This window comes from Microcaecilia unicolor, chromosome 1 (assembly GCF_901765095.1).
Source record: "Microcaecilia unicolor chromosome 1, aMicUni1.1, whole genome shotgun sequence".
Classification (NCBI taxonomy): Eukaryota; Metazoa; Chordata; class Amphibia; order Gymnophiona; family Siphonopidae; genus Microcaecilia; species Microcaecilia unicolor.
In genome coordinates this window covers 631,911,700-631,929,021 of record NC_044031.1, presented here as the reverse complement: position 1 = coordinate 631,929,021, position 17,322 = coordinate 631,911,700, and the positions used below count along the sequence as shown (strand labels likewise).

Genomic DNA, 17,322 nt, shown 5'->3' with positions numbered 1-17,322 from the left:
TTTTTCAGAGCCGCTATAGAACCCGATTTTGAACACAGTCCTAGGACCAAGGTTTCAGAGAATACAGTAGAATTATGAAAAGAGCTAGGGGCGGTACGCCAATAGTTTACAAGAGCATGCGATACTCACGTGTCTTCTATTATACTCAAATTCTGTGTAGGAGGTCTAAAATATAAATGATCAGTCGGCATAAAGATCTACATACTAGTCGACATACAGAGGAGAGGTATAGAGAATTCATATTAAGATAAAGGTAAAGATAAGAATATACGCTAGTGTGTATGCAACTATGTATAAATACTGCCTTCCAGGGTAAGCCTCTGGTCAAGAGCCAAATAAGCGCCTCATCAACCACTCTAGTCAAGAGCCCACTAAACGCTTCATCAACCACCAGGAGCCAAAATACACGCATCCCCGGTGCCAGGAGCCACAATACACGCTCACTGGTAGAGCCCTAAATCAGGGAGTGCACCCATCAAGGGATTCAAGTACCCGTGAAAAAGGTACAGTGAATCTGGAAGGCAGTAACCCAATGAGTTTTCACGTGCTAGGAGCCTTAAACGCATCAAAAACGCATCAACTGTGACAAGAACCCTAAACGCTTCAACCAGCTCCCACTGGGTTTTCAATTAATCAAACTATAAATTTACGACCTCTGATTAGACTAGCTAGTAGGAAACGGTACAGAGGCGTCCCTCAGGAGTACCGGTGCTACAGGTTCTAGCCTAATTGGAAAAGAGGCAAGTGTTATAGACTGGGGGGCCGGGCACACCCTGAAAACTGGGTGGTATTAATGGCCCAATCCCTAACAATTTAGGTACCGTCATCCATCCAAGGGACAAAAATTTTGCCCCGTAGAGGGGTGTAAGCCCTTTCCCTTACCTTTCGCCGGGCATCGGTACGTAAGCCAATGGTTCTAGCGTAACACAAATAGGAATGAGAGTAAGGGTATAGTATGTATCAGGGAAGAGTCCCTAAAATATACTTCAGAAAAGGAAAAGAGGGGTGGGTGTGGATCATTAAAAGGAATTTAGCCTGTAACAGGAAAAAAACTTTTGGGCACCTTATGGGCGGCGGCCGATCCAGAAGACTTTAAGGATCCAGCTGCGAAATAAAAATAAAGTGTACATATTATATGGTAAAAACTGGGCCTACCTAAGTTGTAATGTAAGGCAGAAAATAAATTGTAAAGTTATGTTGGGAGCTGTGTATGGAAACAAAATATAGACATTAAACAAGACATGAAACTACTACATACTATAATAAGAGGAACAGGGGAGAACCATATATGTAACTGGAACACCGATTTCAACAAAAGGCAAGAAAATGTATATTAACAAAGACATTATAACATGTGTAGTCCGGAGCTATACCCCTAGAATAAATGAAATAAAGGCAAATACATAATAAATGCTTTTGGGACGGGTACCGGATAGGTTGGAAGTAGCATCTAAACAGGAAAATATAAGAGAAGCATATATTATAATAAATTGTGAAACAGGACACTAATCGTGGTGCAAATATGACAAGTTAATGGCCATAAATATGACAAATTAATACTCATACATTCAGAAAAGGAACATAATAAACAAAATAAACCCCAATGCGATGGCAGGAAGCTTTTGTGGCTAAACAGGTAAAAGGGAAAAAAAACAAATTAAAACATGTGATTCTTACACCAAGAACTTCCAATGATACGGCATAAAACATACATACTAGTCAATGACTGAAATGATATGTCTAAATGATGACAAACAGAACAGCTGCAGCATTAGAAGGAAAGAGAAGGTGGGTTGGGTTATAAAGAACCAACAGGAAATAACTGAAGAAGTGAAGCAACGCTGTATTCTCATGGCACGCAGCCATCATCTTCTCAACAGGAAAGGGAAAACATATTTTATATGCATATCTATTAAGGTAAAAGCAAAGAAATGCTGCTATATAGTACATAATACTTCTACTATCATATAAGTTATACAAGGGGTTATCTAGCTCTTAATGTAACAATAAACCATTGTAATTTCAAGTAACTTTCTGTGTTCGATCGAGTTTATATCAAACTTGTTATAAAAACTTACACAATTTAACTCTTTATAGAACCATATTATTTAAAAGCGATTGTCATTCTCAGGACGTGGAAATATTCATCAGGAAATATTATAACCTAGCTCATTATTACAAGTGTTTAAAATAAGCCAGTCCAGGCTGTATGCAGTCGGAGGACGAAAACCACAATGCAAGCGAGGAAGTGCAGTATTTCCTGTAGATAACGTTATAATATAGTCAGGCTCACCGATGATTAAAAAGTATTAAAAAGCATCCTGAAATAAACTAACACGATAGTACGGTGCTGGGGCTGTAACTTATATTTCTTTTAAACGAGTACACCATTAAAATAGAGCACCTGAACTATATGAGTATCGGAAATGCAAAGCATATGAGAATCTAATCTAGAGAGTGAATAAAATCTCCTCATATCTAGCGCAGTATAACACAAACAGTAAAATAGATAATGCAAGCAATAGAAGCTGATGGGCGGGGACACCACAGCCCCCTAGCTTATAAAGGGAGCAGGATATAATCTATATAGCGTCTAAACAGCAAACTGCAAAGGTATGTTTCCTAATTATGTCACAATAAAGCCCTATATCAAACTACAAATTCAGGGAAACCTAGGCAATTATATATGAAATTATGCACAGCTTGGGAGAAAGAAACATCTGCTGGCATTGGCAACAACAGGAAACCGTAATATAAAAGTGAATTCAGAACCGATTACACAAGCTAGAAATAACCAAAAGCAAATTTCAGATAGGAAAATAAATGACAAACCTTAAGCATTATTAATTAAAAGTATAAAATTGTCCCAAAACACATTGTAAATTGAAAGGGTGTGATAACAGCTACTAGGACAAGTACAACTGAAAATTAAAAAGGAATACATTTCACAGTAGCAACTATACAGGAGCAATTAACAAGGACAAATATAACTAATGATATTTCATAGTCGCTATTCTATTTGACACCCAGTGGATTAAACACGCAAAGCAATAAAAAAGTGAGTTATGCAGATGGCCGTATACTATGATAGCCAGCCATAAGTTATAGTATAAAGCACTGTGACAATACATGAAGGAGAAGAGCATGCTTCTGAAGTCCAGATAGCTTAGAAAAGCAAGTCACAGAGCCAGGGGACAGGAGAATGCTGTATAATGGCCAAGAGACCTTTTGCAAAGAGAAAGTATAGGAGACGGGGTCTATGCAGCTAAAGTGGCAACGGGGAAACTACGCACTTATAAATTGAGAAGGCAAAGAAACAATAGAAATTATCAGTGGTTTCCTGTAGTTTCCGGTGGCTATAGAATTATTCAAAGTCAGATCAAGACTAGCAATCATTTGGAAAAAGCACATAAGTTAATGTTTTGTCCGTTTCCAGCTGTACGGCTGAAATGCTTTTACAGCTCTGAATATGGTTCCTTAATAAGGCTGTGTTATAACAACAGTTTTAGTTAGTAATAGAAACTTGCATGTTCCTGTTTGACAGAAAGGCTGTTTCAAAGCAGGTTAGAAAAGCAAATTAAAACGTGTCATTCTTTCATCAGAAGCCTCAAGTTTACAGTATATAACATATTGAATCAAGCAGTCCAAATACAATGCTTAATGATTACGAACAGAACAGGCTCAGCATTTGAGAGAAGGGGGGGGGTGAAAAGTTACCGTTCTATCCATAGGCAGAAAACACATTTCTGTGCCGTTTCAGCATGGCTAGTACAGGAAGTCAGCACAGTCTGAGGAAACATTGTGGTTAAAAGACTGCTTCTGAAAAGTAAAGCTTTTAATATGATTTAGCAGTAATACTGTAGAGAGTTTAAGAAGAACCAGAACATATTTCAAAAATCAAGGAGGTTTACAGAAAATTGTTATAAGGATTTAATGTTGACGTAGATGTTATAGGAAAAGGAAAATAAAAACCAGAAGGGAAGTGTGCTTCCTGTGCTTAATTTGAGTTTACTGCTCACTGCAAGCATTGGACATTACGGCTACTGAAAATAGAACTATACAGCACATAAAAACTGTAAGTTTAATTTTTCATATTAAAACTTTCTGCTGTTATAATTAATCAGGATAGGATTTTATCAGATCAAACGTATTGCAGTTCTTAGGAACTATTGTGTAAGGAACCAGGGAGTTAATGTTTGAGAAAGTATGACAATTCTAACTGCGTTATTACTTTACTTACTCAGATAGACAGCCGTAATCATTATGTGTTCATATGAAAGCTGAAACTGTTAATTCTACACTTGATACGGCAGCTCCTTCAAAGCAAAAATGTTAATGTCTTCTATTGTGTCTTTAAAATAACGGCAATCTAAATTTCATTACTACCAGCATATCGCTTGATTCTGTTAAGTAAGGGTTAATTTTAAGTTTCCGGACTAAGGCTTCCTAGACGATTACAACTGAATTTATGTGCTAAGAAGTATTTTGTTTTGGCACTCTCTTGAGCCTCCCTCTGTTATAGAAGCAGAACAATCAAACTTAGCACGATTTAAAACCCATTTTTAGAAAGAAAATGCTTTAAAAGAACAGACACTATAGCATTATAGAATTCTGTACCTTATTCAAAGGGTTAGAAAGCAAAGGTCTAGGGATGAACGGAAACTGTGACATAATCCTAAAGATATAAGCGAGGAAGTAGAGAGAAAGAGAGGCATTTGAGACAGCCGCATTTCTCTTAAGAGAGGTCTGGCCACCATCAAAATCTAAAAAGGAATTCATTACACCATTGAAACTTATACAAAACAGATCACAAAAGGTGTAAATTCAGGTGACACAGAAACACAGGAATATACAAGGAGAAAAGTATAATAAAAGTGTGGAATTAGAAAAGGTGTCTTATCTAACAGCATTGACCCAGAAGGGGGGGGGGGTCACATGAAGACCACAACGGAGCTTCAACACCCGATTTAAACAAACAGCAGCCGTTGGGACGCACTCGCGTGGCCCAGCCGGTATGCGTCAATCACTCAGTTACACACACCATGCAAATCAAAAAGGGATAGCAAATAGAAGAACAGTATAGACACCAGAGAAAAACTTCTGGATCGCGGTTAGCCTACTATCAACAGAATATCACAGAACAAAAATCTGTCTCTGAGTTTAAACGAAACCGGGCAACAGAATAGATTGCCGAATAAAACATCTTAATTCTGAAAGTCTCAGAAACAGTTTTTAGGAAGCAAAAATAAACCCTGGAAGTACAACTAAGGTGGTTACGGGGAACAGAGACAGAATACAGACCGGGACTTCTGAAGTGGGGATTTATAATATCATGAAAGTTTCAGACGGGAGTTTCCAATGCAGACGGGCATAGAAAAAAGTGTGGTTTATCAAGCCTAAAGCTGTATAACAGGAAGGAAGGGGGGGGGGGTTCTGTGGGCTGTCAGTTTTGAAGAGTAGTTTAGAAAACACACAGAATGATTTTAGGATTTCAGGGAACTGCAGTGAATAGGAGCGCAGACAAAAGTAGGAACACAGGTAGGGATGGAGGGAAACATGACAGGGATCAACTTCAACATACACCGAATAGCCTAAAAGAACAATCGTTAGACAGACTCACAAAAGGACAAGAACAGAAAAACAAATGTGCCAGCTCAGGGCAGAAGGAGAAAGCGATAAGAGAACAGAGGAAGAAGGCAGAAAAAACAGAGGAGTACCAGAGGAAGGGGTTAGAAAAGGAGCGGACTGAATACCAGTTCCCAGTACCCCTCAAATGGGCACTTTTCACCAGGGTATATGCCAGTCCAGTGAAATTAAAGCAGAAGAATAGGGTTAGTAGACATTCATAAGATAACTACACAAAATAGGCAAGTGAAAGCAGAAGTGAAAAGGTGGGGGCTGTTGTCAGTTTTGAAGAACAGAGAAACAGGCATAGTGTTTCAAGAAATTTTAGTGGTGCAGACCAGGGTAAAACCACCGGGTCAAAAATGACAATGACAAAACCAAGTACGAAGAAAGGAGCGGAGAAAGCATAGAGTGCACTGCAGGAGATGCGAAGGTTATAGAGTTCACTGACAGTAATAGAAAAGTATAACGGAAGAGCAAGTGGCGAGGAGATAACCACAGGAAAAAGTGAAATAAGAACAGAAAGGAGGCGGCGAAGGAACCGCACAAGGGAAAAGAACAAAGGAAGTCAGAAGGGAAAGGAAAACCGAGAATAGAATGGGAAGGGAACAGAAACGCGTCTGAAGCAGGCAGAACATCTGTAGTGAGGCAGAAAGCATACAGAGAATGTAGGGGTATAAAAGAGGAGAGAAGAGAACAGGAAAGAGAAAAAGAGAACGCGCAACCTCTAAGGATCGTTGAGCCAGAATGCTCGCATCAAGACCAATCCAAAGAATTGAGCGTGATATAAACAGTCAGCAAACTCCAAATCGCAGTCGCCTGGATTCGTTGTTATGCACCAATCACACAGTCAAGCACACTCTTGCGCACATCACGCAAATCAAAAAAGATAGACAGGATAGAAGAAAGAAAAGAGGGTGAGAAAGAACAGAACAGAATATTGAAAGACAGAAACGAAAGTTTGAACGCAAATATTCATCCCCACTGCGTTCAAAAATTAGGGAAAGAAGGACAGTATTGGGGGGCTATTGTGTTACATCAGCGATCCGGGGTCACCAATGTTGGGAATAGAGGGGTCCCAAGCCCCCCCAAGAAGGCTAGAGTGACCTTAATCTGACTCCATCTCTAAATAGCACTAGTACTGGGGTAATCAGGGGGTTGTGAAGTTCTAAGAGAAATTGCCACTGAGAGAGACGCTAGGTCTAAGGAAAAGGTACCAGCCTTATGACAAACTGGAATCAGATTACAAGTTATACAATGCAGTGAAAGATAGCTGCTGGATGCAACAAAAGCATTTGTACTTACAGCCTTTCATCATTAAGTGAAGCCCACAAACCATCATTTAGAATGAAGAGTTTATTTGCATATCAGATTTTAATCAGGTACATTCATCAGACAAATTCTGAATTCAGCTGACCGGAGCTCTGCTGCTTCCGAGGCGTTGGGGACGGACTCCGAAATTAAGCCCAAATCACCCTTCTTTTATACTCTCATCTCTCAATAGAAGTCTATGGCAGGACCTATTTTGGGACCTATTTTTTTCAAATATTTCTCAATTTCTTAGATCATACTTTCATATCCGGCCATCTGTACATCTGTACCCAACTCTTTCCGTTCTAGCTATTGCAAGTTATTTCGCAATTTCCTCTTTTGTCAACATGTTTTCTCCTCTGCCAGAACATCTTATTCTTAGCATATCAGTTTCACTTCCCCTTTTTCTATTTCATCTTATAGAAAGACAAACTCCATTTTAATAAGTGCTACATTCAATTTGTACCTGATTTTGTTAAGACTCATCTATAAGGCCATTAGTAGGTTATCAGGCCTAGTCAGTGCTTTTCAGCTGTACAAAGCTATGTAGCTTGGCCCACCACTATTCCAGTGGATAGATCTTAAACTAGAACGCATATTAACTTGCAGGAAAAGCAAGTCCTTGCTCAGCCAGTCATAGATTTTTAAACCTAGCTGGTATTTTTACAGCCTGAGTCCTAAAATCTGGCCTTCCACCCTTCCGGTGGGCATCCAGTGAGGGCCTCTTGCTGTAGTATAATTATACATTACTAATTGGGTTTCTGCCAGGGACTTGCAACCTGGATTGGCCACTGTTGGAAGCAGTATACTGGGCTAGATGGACCACTGATCTGAACCAGTATGGCTATTAGAACATAAGATCTCTCATGGTTTGGTGGTTTAGCTACATTGAAAATTAATGTTCTGCCACACCTGATATACTTATTTCAGGTGCTACCCCTTAAGCTATCAAGAATATTTTTTATCCGATCTTCAGAAATCGATTAGATTTATTTGGTACAAAAGGCCCCGCCTTCCTCGATCATTTCTTTACAAAGATAAGACGCTGAGGAGCCTTGTAGTCCCTAGCTTACTTTGGCACTACCGGGCTACTCAGGCCCTTGCTGCGGTTAAGTGGTTCCAGGATCATCCTCAAATTATGGTTCAGTTGAAAAAAAACCATGAAGCCATCTTCTGTGGCTCCCTTGTAAACAAAGGAATTTAGGCTTGGGTGCTTGCCCCATAGTTGACACTACTTTTTCTTATTGGGATTCTCTCTTTTCCAAATTTGTGTCCCCCTTATTGCACCATTCCCCGATTACGGGCAATCCTTTGTTTCTTCCAAAGGTGGGAGTGGCCTGCCTATCCCTAGGGACAACTTTTTGAAGAGGATACTTTGATCCCTTTCCCTAGCCTTCTGAAAGATTATCAGCTTTCCACACACCATAGTTACACTTCTTGTCCACACCCTCTATTAGAAGGTTTTGCAGGAGCCAGTCCTTTTTGGAGGACTCCCAAAAGGCAAGACTCTAGAGATACTGAAGGTCTTATTACATATCTTTAGAAATATCAGTGTAAAAATGCCAGACTTTATAACTTGCATAGAGTAAACTGGGAGAGGAAGCGCTATTCAAGAAGACAACTGGAAAAAGTTTTAACAAAAGTTTCTTTGGCTGTTTCAGTAAAGGAAAATGCTATAAAATGTTTTTATTTTATAGGTGGTACCTTACTCCTGCCCGACTTTGCCATATGTTTCCAGGGGCTTCTCCATATTGTTTGAGGGGCTGTGATGCTATTGGTACTATTTGGTGGACTTGTGTAAAAGCACAGGCGTATTGGAGATCTGTCCAAGGCACACCTGCACCCAATACAGCAAGGATAGCTTTGGCTGAAAATGGGAAGCAAAGTTCTGTTCCTTCATTGGTAAAATAGATTACTAAGCTGGGGTACTTTTGTGATATGAAACGTTTGCTAGCCCTTAAGCACCATACTCTTCCCAAGTGGGAAAAGACTTGGTAACCATTCCTATTGAATTGCCCATCTTAACTGCTTATATTGAGGGGGAAGGGGAGATTTTTCTCTTGATGTCTCTCTCATCACTGGCTGTTAGTGCTCGTAGGGGAATGGAGGATTATATAGGAGAGGAAGGGGGTGTTATTTGTTACTGTAAATAATTAGAAGTTACTGTATGCTTTTTCTCATTATTCAACCAAATTTATTTGTATTCCCAACCTCATCTCATTTGACTTTTTGGTTCTCTCAGCACTTGTGTGTCTTTATTACATTGGACTACTTCACTATGGCCTTGTTTGTTGATTTATTTGGTGCTTAATAAAAATGTCTATAAAACAAGTAAAAAGAAATAGATTATACCTATAGAGCTATCGTCATAGCCCTTCAGGCTTACTTAAAAGCATCATCAGAACCAAATATGCAAAAGGTGTTGAAATAGGAATGTAAACACCCAGAATTTGTCTTCATCATTAAACTTGAACAAACATTGCGGCGAGTAGAAGGAATGAGTAAGAGTCGACCAGTATAAAGAAGCAACAGAATTTGCAGGAGAAAAAAACCTTCAAAAAATTAGATCAGCAAATGAGGAAAAATAAGTGGCAAATGCAGTACAATGGGAAATAATGTATTGCTCCAGGAATCATTTGTTGATCAAAACCAGACATATGAAACAGACCCATCTGCAAGATGGGGTAAAATAAATCAACCTTCTTCTCAAAGAACTGAGCCATGTTTTTTAGCATGGGATCCTTCCAGTCTGTAGTGATGTTTCCTGATACAACCATGGCCTTTGCAATTTCTTCAGAAATTCTCAATGATCACAACACCCATAAACAAAGGTAAGTAAGTGTCCTAGACAAAGAGCTTGTTTGAATAGTCAAAATTGCTAAAAAGCAGAAAAATAACATTAGGCAAAGATACTGCCCCACACTATTCTGGCAAAAGATGATCTCTGGAAATCTCACTTAGCAAGGCAAAACATTTGTGCAGAAATATGCAAACGCTTTGCTCCCACATAACCAATGCCCTGCCCTCAGATCTCCCCTATCCTAGATGCCTCCCATTGGGCTGAAAGAGACAGAAGCAATCCCATCACTCCTGCCCTGCTGACATTTAGCACTCCTTTGTGTAAGCATGGCATAGGAGGAGCCAAGGGCCAGGCAGTGTCATGGGTGATGAGAGCAACTGGGGTCTGCTGCTGCCTATTTCAGCCCCAAGGAGGCATTCAAGTTATGTGGGTGCTGTTGGCAACATGAAGGTTTTGAGGGGGTTTTCATCTTTCCCTCCGCATCATAGGGAGGGTGAAGGTGTCTAGAGTATGCCTTGTAAGCAGCAGTGACTTTATGGTACATTAAAAAAGAACAGATGAAGGATGGAGGAGGACTTTTACCTTTACAATTTCCTGTGCTAGCACACCCCCAACCACAGCACAAACAGGAGCCATTTCTGAAAAGCAGAAGCTATTAAAAAACAAAAAAAATAATAGATAAAGGAGAGAGAGAGAGAGAGAAAGAAAAAGAGAAAACATTTATTGTTAAGGAACATTATTCTGGAGAAAGTTCAGCTTCATTTTTCATAGTGTTATTTCAAACAATGACTTGTGGGCATGGGAAAGAACTCTGCTTTGGACCATTTAGTGGAAGATACTACACTCAGTCTAGACCTGGCCAAAAATCATTAAAGCAGCCCCAGTTCGTCTTCAAAACGCTAGTGTCCGCCTTGCACTGTTTTAATGTGTCTAGCTTATTCTGAAGTCATCTATTAAACAAATTATGGCCACACCCAATTCAAAAATCTTTTCCTTCTGTCCCACAGTTCATGTGTGTCCGTATTCGTTATCCAAAACCTGAACATAAAAACCACCATACTAGGTCAGAGCAAAGTTCCATCAAGCCCAGTATCCCATTTCACAAATTCCTGGTATACCCCCCGGGATAAGAAGTGGTCTTCTCCAAGTTTACTTTTCTGCTTATGGACTTTTCTTCCAGAAACCTTTTGTAATCTCTCCACCGAGAGATGAACTCAGACTTACTTTATTACCTTTTTTATGTAGTCATGTGCGCCGAGTTACCTCAGTCTGGAGTCCAACTCTTAGAAGAAAGGTGATACAAAAAGAAAATACTCCACCCTTTAAGATGGAATCGGGTGAAAATATGTATGTTTGTTGATTGGGTGATGAAATGCTTACAGAATCAAGAGATATTACAAATTTTTCATCACACAAAGGTAACGTTAAAATACTAATGTGACATTTATTGCACTTATAATTTAAAAGTATTTCTAATTAAAAAGTGTTAAAATTATTAAATATACAATAAATAGGTTAAAACACTTTGGATCCAGTTTTAGTGTCTACAATTCTAATTATTTCCTTCTCTTTACACGTAATCAGTCAGCAACAACATTCAGGTAAGTATTGTATATGGAAAATATACAATACTAAAGAACTTTTAAATTTAAAGATCCAATAAATTACTTCTAAATAACTTTTTTTTCTCTTTCTTTCTCCTACAGAGTGTATAAAAGTTAAGTGTATTTATTAAACTCTCCTCAAAATATGTTCAAGAACCATTTCATTCCTCTAACCTTCTTTGTTAAGATTCAAGTTCTGTATGGATTTCAGGAAAAGTTTTTATTTTGGTGTTTAAATGTCCTAATGTCATTTAATTTACTTTTCTTGTTTACTTATTTGTTCTTCAGGCTCTCTTGCTATTCATTTTTCATCTGTCTTGGATGACTTGAAGTTGATCTTCACCCTAATATCCTAGCTGCAAATTAAAATAAAAGGAAAGAGACTTCCTCCCTTCAGTGTGTGTGCCTCCTGTTATGTGCCTGCCTGTCACAGGATACCTGTACTGAGCTTTCCTAATAAAACAAAATTCCCTTAAAACGGGAAAAAAATTTGTCTGAATGTCCTCACTAAAACTTTTATTTTACTTTCCCTCACTCCAACTACAGATCATTCTTTAGTTTCTTCCGTCTTCTTCTTCAGAATATCACACATTCACTCACTCTTTTTAAAACAATCACTATAAAGTAACAACAATTTCTTTAAATTCAAGACAAGACCCTTGGTTTGTCTTCACACCCAAATTAAACTAAAAAGGTCTTTATGCTTTAAATTTAATTTACAGAGAATCTCATTTAATATGGAGATATACCTTTCTGAATTTTTATTACCAGAAGAAAATTGTAAAGTCAAGAACAGGTTTTTTTTTTAATCACTTTCTGATCTGAAAATTCTTTAGTAATTAAGACAAAATTTATATATTATTGCCAGTGACAATTTCCTTTTGTCACAGATTAAAATTTACCTTTGAAATAACTTTTAGTTTGAACTGAAGCCAACAGAACTCCCCTCAGAGTTCAATTTTTCATTTAAATTCTCTGGAAAATATACATTTTTTTTCTCTCACACACTTCTGACAGCTTATATCTTTATTTTCAGGCAAAACTACTTCAAATTTTTATTCACTAATTCTTTTTCAAACCATAGAGAGTCAGACACTCTCTTCAGTGCTTCTGTCTTCTTCAAAACTGTCGCTCTCCCAAAAGCTGTTTCTGCACAGGTTCCCTTAGTGACTTGTGCAGTCAATCAGAGCACTGCTTACAATCACACAGCACTTCCTAACATTCCAACCTGTATTTTATATTAAAAATAAACCTTTAAACTCTCATTTTTGAATTCTAATAGCACAATTCAGGTCAGAGCCATGGCCTAACACTGACCATGTAAAAATCTGCATTAAACCCCCAAATACTCAAATTAGAACTTTATTAAAAACGGACCAATTTGCATAGAAACAGAGTCAAAATGAAGCCAAAGCAAACATCTACATGCTTCCCACACCTGAATTCTTTATATTAAAACTTTGCACACACTTCAATTTAGATTGCAGATATCAGTGCAGGTCTCTGTTAACCTCACTGTGCTTGCACAAATTTTCGCACCGTTTCAGGGTCACTGGAGTCGCCAGAGAGTCCACAAGAGTCCCCTCTCCTTCTCCTTGCAACCACTGGGCTTACTTTAATTAAAAGTGTGTCACTTGCATGTGCGTTCGCGCATTCATGATTGCGTATAATTTTTAAAATGCAGCCACAAATCAAGACCCTTCCCGGGTCACAACATGCTCCCCATCTTTATATAATTAAATAAAATTGGTGGTGCAGTGGTCCCAAGGCACTCTGATACCTCCGGAACCATCAGCACAATTTTTCAACCATGCTCAAGTCCGGGAAATCTCCCAATGGCCCAAAACCAGACCACACCCCCAGGATGGCCTGAAACCTCATGTGTCATCTAGACAGGATCTTAGATAGTGCTGGGGAGGAGCCAGCTGTTTTGGCACATGTGGGTACCAGTGACATAGGAAAATGTGGGAGGCAGGATCTGGAAGCCAAACTTAGGCTCTTAGGTATAAAGCTGGTCCAGATCCTATAGGGTCACATTTTAAGAGATGCTCCCCGTTCCACGCACAGGACCCAAAAGGCAGGCAGTGCTCCGAAGTCTCAATGCGTGATTGAGAAGCTGGTGCAGGGATGAGAGATTCAGATTTGTTAGGAACTGGGCGACATTCTGGGAAAGGGGGAGACAGTTCCAAAGGGATGGGCTCCACCTTAACTGGGATGGAACCAGGCTGCTGGTGCTAACTTTTAAAAGAGAGATAGAGCAGCTTTTAAACTAGAATGGGGGGGAAAGCCAACAGTCGCCCAGGAGCGTATGGTTCGGTGTGGAATATCCTTGAAGGATACTATTGAAAGAGGACATCTAGGGAATCCTAGTACAGAGGTTTCAACAATGATTAAAGTAACCCAGGTGTGCTTGGAGAGGAGGAGTAGCCTAGTAGTTATTGCAGTGGACTCTGATCCTGGGGAATTGAGTTCAATTCCCACTGCAGCTCCTTGTGACTCTGGGCAAGTCACTTAACCCTCCATTGCCCATGAATTATGTAAACCGCTTTGAATGTAGTTGCAAAAACCTCAGAAAGGCAGTTTATCAAGTTCCATTTCCCTTAATGAGAGAGCAGGATAAAGGATGCACATTATCCCCTTCAACTTCTAAGCAGCTTGTAGATCAATGGAAAAAAAACACAATTTGAAGTGCCTGTATACAAATTCTAGAAGCCTAAAAAATAAGATGGGAGATTTAGAGTATATAGCACTAAATGATGAGGTAGATATAATAGGCATCTCAGAGACTTGGTGGAAAGAGGACAATGGGACACCCTGTTAACAGGGTACAAATTGTATCACAATGAAAGAGAGGATCAAATTGGAGGGGGGAGGGGTTGTACTATATGTTAAAGAGGGAATTGAATCAAATAAAATAAACATTCCACCTGACACAGATAGCAGTGTGGAATCATTATGGATAGAAATTCCATGTGTGAAGGGAAGGAGTATTCTTGTAGGCCTGTACTACCATCCGCCGGGACAGAACGAATAGACGGATGAAGAACTATTTACAGAGATTAGGAAAGCTGGCAACTTGGGCAATGCTATAATAATGAGTGATTTGCAATGACCCCAATATTGACTGGATAAATATTACATCAGGAAGTGCCAGGGAGATAAAATGTCTGGATGTAATAAACAACTGCTTCTTGGAGCTGCAGGTCCAGAAATCGATGAGAGAGGGAGCCATTTTGGATCTGGTCCTTGGTGGCATGAATTCATAATGCGAGAGGTGGCAGTGTTCGGTCCCCTGGGAAACAGTGATGATATCATCAAGTCTGAGCTACTATCTGGGATGAACCCGCAAAAGAAATCTACTGTAGCTGAATTTAATTTTCAAAAGGGCAACTATAATAAAATGAAGAAAATGGCTAAAAAGAAACTAAAAGGATTGGCTGCAAAGGTTAGGACACTAAATCAGGCGTGGACGTTATTCAAAAATACCATCTTGGAAGCCCAGTCTAGATGCATCCCAGGGACGACTTCCCTATGAGGAAAGGCTAAAGCGGCTAGGGCTCTTCAGCTTGGGGAAAAGGCGGCTGAGTGGAGATATGATAGAGGTCTATAAAATAATGAGTGGAGTTGAACGGGTAATGGGTAAATGTGAAGCGTCTGTTTACACTTTCCAAAAATACTAGGACTAGGGGACATGTGATGAAGCTACAATGTAGTAAAGTTAAAACAAATTGGAGAAAATGTTTCTTCACTCAACGTGTAATTAAGCTCTAGAATTTATTGCCAGAGAATGTGGTAAAGGCGGTTAGCTTAGCAGAGTTTAAAAAAGGTTTGGACGGCTTCCTAAAGAAAAAGTCCATAGACCATTATTAAATGGCCTTGGAGAAAATCCACTATTTCTGAGATAAGCAGTATAGAATGTTCTGAACTTTTTGGGATCTTGCCAGGTATTTGTGACCTGGATTGGCCACTGTTGGAAACAGGATGCTGGGCTTGATGGGCCTTTGGTCTTCCCAGTATGGCAATACTTATGTACTTATATTTTGCAAAGGTGGAAAGAAGAGAAAAAAAAAAAGTCAGCCAGCATGGTTAAAAGGTGAAGTAAAAGAGGCCATTAGAGCCAAAAGAACAGAAAAAGGACCCAAACGAAGAAAATAAGCAGCATAAGCACTGGCAAGTCAAATGCAAAGCATTAATAAAGAAGGCTAAAAGAGAATCTGAAGAGAAACTTGCTTGAAGATTGGAGGGTGGCCAATGTGATGCTGATTTTTAAACAGGGTTCTAGGGGTGATCCAGGAAATTATAGACTGGTAAGTCTGATGTTGGTGCTGGGCAAAATGGTGGAAACTATTATAAAGAATAAAATTATAGAACACGTAGATAAACATGGTTTAATGGGACAGTCAGCATGGGTTCTGACAAGGGAAGTCTTGCCTCATGAATTTGCTTCATTTCTTTGAAGGCATGAATAAACATGTGGATACGGGTGAGCCAGTTGATGTAGTGTATCTAGGTTTTCAGAAAGCTTTTGATAAAGTTCCTCATGAGAGACTCCTGAGAAAATTAAAGATCCATGGAATAGGAGGAAAGGTTCTGTTGTGGATTAGAAATTGGATATTGGACAGAAAACAGAGGGTAGAGTTAAATGGTCATTTATCTCAATAGAGTAGAGTGAACAGTGGAGTGCTGCAGGAATCTGTACTGGGACCGGTTCTATTTAACATATTTATAAACGATATGGAAATTCGGAAAGACGAGTGAGGTGATTAAATTTGCAGCCAATACAAAACTATTCAAGGTTGTTAAAACACATGTGGACTGTGAAATATTGCATTAAGACCGTAGGAAATTGGAAGGCAGGGGAGCGTGGAGAATCGCTGGGTATGGGTGGCTGGAGGGGGGGGGGGGCGGGGAGAGAAGAGAATCGCTGGGTATGGGTGGCTGGAGGGGGGGGGGCAGGGGAGAGAAGAGAATCGCTGGGTATGGGTGGCTGGAGGGGGGGGGCAGGGGAGAGAAGAGAATCGCTGGGTATGGGTGGCTGGAGGGGGGCAGGGGAGCGAAGAGAAATCGCTGGGTATGGGTGGCTGGAGGGGGCAAGGGAGCGAAGAGAAATCGCTGGGTATGGGTGGCAGGGGAGCGAAGAGAATCACTGGGTATGGGTGGCTGGAGGGAGGGCAGGGGAGCGAAGAGAATCGCTGGGTATGGGTGGCAGGGGAGCAAAGAGAATCGCTGGGTATGGGTGGCTGGAGGGGGGCAGGGGAGCGAAGAGAAATCGCTGGGTATGGGTGGCTGGAGGGGGGGCAGGGGAGCAAAGAGAAATCGCTGGGTATGGGTGGCAGGGGAGCAAAGAGAATCGCTGGGTATGGGTGGCTGGAGGGGGGGCAGGGAAGCGAGGAGAATCGCTGGGTATGGGTGGCTGGAGGGGGGCAGGGGAGCGAAGAGAAATCGCTGGGTATGGGTGGCTGGAGGGGGCAGGGGAGCGAAGAGAATCGCTTGGTATGGGTGGCTGGAGGGGGGGCATGGGAGCGAAGAGAAATCGCTGGGTATGGGTGGCTGGGGAACGAAGAGAAATCGCTGCGTAGGGTGGCAGGGGACCGAAGTTTCCCTCCCTCCCTACTACTATTACTACTTACTACTATTTAGCATTTCTATAGCGCTACAAGGCATACGCAGCGCTGCACAAACATAGAAGACAGACAGTCCTTGCTCAAAAAGCTTACAATCTAATAGACAAAAAATAAAGTAAGCAAATCAAATCAATTAATGTGTACAGGAAGGAGGAGAGGAGAGTAGGTGGAGGCGAGTGGTTACAAGTGGTTACGAGTCAAAAGCAATGTTAAAGAGGTGGGCTTTCAGTCTAGATTTAAAGGTGGCCAAGGATGGGGCAAGATGTAGGGGCTCAGGAAGTTTATTCCAGGCGTAGGGTGCAGTGAGACAGATGGCGCAAAGTCTGGAGTTGGCAGTAGTGGAGAAGGGAACAGATAA

General features: G+C 40.4%; 1 long non-coding RNA gene across 2 annotated transcripts in view; it reads right to left on the bottom strand.

Moving 5' to 3' along the window:
- Nucleotides 1-17,322, bottom strand: part of LOC115481691 — a 37,225-nt gene that overhangs the window by 16,406 nt on the left and 3,497 nt on the right. For both annotated transcript variants that reach the window (XR_003943989.1, XR_003943990.1), the window contains exon 2: nucleotides 10,319-10,388. This is a non-coding gene — a long non-coding RNA (uncharacterized LOC115481691). The remainder of the gene's footprint in view (nucleotides 1-10,318; nucleotides 10,389-17,322) is intronic.